The sequence below is a fragment of the Phalangium opilio genome, unplaced genomic scaffold (assembly GCF_054372755.1).
Source record: "Phalangium opilio isolate 3A_F unplaced genomic scaffold, DU_Popi_V2 ptg001170l_1, whole genome shotgun sequence".
In the NCBI taxonomy this organism is placed as follows: Eukaryota; Metazoa; Arthropoda; class Arachnida; order Opiliones; family Phalangiidae; genus Phalangium; species Phalangium opilio.
This window is the reverse complement of record NW_028324255.1, coordinates 14,014,927-14,016,635: the sequence shown is the minus strand read 5'-3', so window position 1 is coordinate 14,016,635 and position 1,709 is coordinate 14,014,927. Positions and strand designations below refer to the sequence as shown.

At 37.0% G+C, this 1,709-nt stretch overlaps 1 long non-coding RNA gene across 1 annotated transcript; it reads left to right on the top strand.

Annotated features, from left to right (window-relative positions):
- Positions 1-7: 7 nt before the first annotated feature.
- Positions 8-1,652, top strand: LOC149587428 (uncharacterized). The gene is made up of 2 exons (XR_016380242.1): positions 8-230; positions 355-1,652. It is a non-coding gene; the product is annotated as an uncharacterized LOC149587428 (long non-coding RNA).
- Positions 1,653-1,709: the final 57 nt, after the last annotated feature.

The window sequence follows — 1,709 nt, the reverse complement described above, 5'->3', positions numbered from 1 at the left end:
TCTTCTTCAAAATTATGGATTATCGGGAAGAGCCGCACAAGGTAAAATTGGACCTGAGTGACAGCAATGAATTCGTGGTAGTTTGTTCTTGCCCAGCAGGAGGAGGAGGAGGGTTTTCCAAGCATTGCATAGCTGTCCTACTAGGCTACTAATCGTAAACAGGGAAGATAATCTTCCGACGCTAACCTGCACTGACGTAAAACAAACTTGGGGCAAACTAAAAAAATCAGGTGAAGAAATGCACAAGAGCGTTTTTTTTGGTTCCTTTCAAGTTTTCAAGTGACGATCTAGGGCTGAAATAGCTTACAGCTTCGAAAATATATATTCTCATTGATAAACTGTATTGCATTACAGCTCCCACGTACAAACTAGTGCATTTTGACTAAATCCTTAAATCACTAATGGGAAGTACAAATTACGAATCAGCCTTACAAAAGCCCATAGAACCCAGTGAAAATATCTTAAGTCACGTCAGAAAAAGACAACAGGAAGAAGGAAGCGAGGAAAAACTGTTAACTAAAAGCCCTATCAAGAATGATAAAAATAGATTTCAATGTGATAAGAGAGACAGCGTGATGTTGTTCTTCAATATAATGCTGGACAGAGTGGATTTCACGCAGCTCAATTTAGATGCAAACATAGCGATTAGTTTAAATTCACTAACCCATGAAGAGGTTGAATAGAGCGGTGAATGAAATGCTAAGATTTAGTGGGGAAATGTAAAGCCCCGCCTATTGACATGGGCGGTAACCACTGGATATTTTACTTCCAACAGCGACACGTAGATGGCGCGAAAATCTACTCTTTGGCGCGAAATTTAGAAAGCTTTGTTTTAGAACATTGGTGTTGCTATAATGTTAGTTCAAATCTTCATAAAATAAAGACTAACAGTTTTCTAGTAGCTACTTTGTTTCAGGGATAATTTTTCTCTGAATTTTTGCAGTTAATTACAGGATGAGAAGAGTAGTCTTTGTAAAGTGCGGCGCTTGGAGTCAATTTAGGTACCAAAAATGTAAATAATCACGATAATGAAACAGACTGAATGCATGTTAAACTAGTTTTATTATGGTCTTAACTTTGCATTAATATGGCCAAAGCAAAACAAGTTTAACATACATTTATTGTATTTCATAATCGTGATTATTTACATTTTGGTTTTTGTGCTTGCCTTCTTTTGGCAGACAAAAGGTATAAGCTTATAAACGGACAATATTTTTCCCTCTTTTCTCCCTTTTCGCCCCTCTTTTTTCCCCTTTTATGTCGTGCAAAAGCCCGCCTTTTTTGGTGTTTATGCGTTTACCCGCTATAGCGCCCAGCACCATAAGAAGCTGTAAAAGAGACTCACATTAAGCTTAAGATCCTAGATAAAGAGACTCATATTCGACTTGGAACCCTCCATAAAAAGTGTTCCAGATGAAACTACAAGATCAACACTAAGTTACTTTACTTATAGTAAAGCACCGACACTGCAATTGGAATTTTCATAAAAGGACGCAAGACCCCCAGTCCACCGATGGACTTTAAAGAAAGTCGTTCAAACTTCATTCGTTTCAAAGTGAAATTTACAGACGTATAATTCTCCCTTTTAGCAGTATATTTTATATCTATTGTATCAACTCTGAAGTAAAAATATTGCTGTGGGGCTAATTCTAGGCGGTGGTTGTATATATGTATATGAGTACAATCATTGAATAATTTTATTTCCAGTG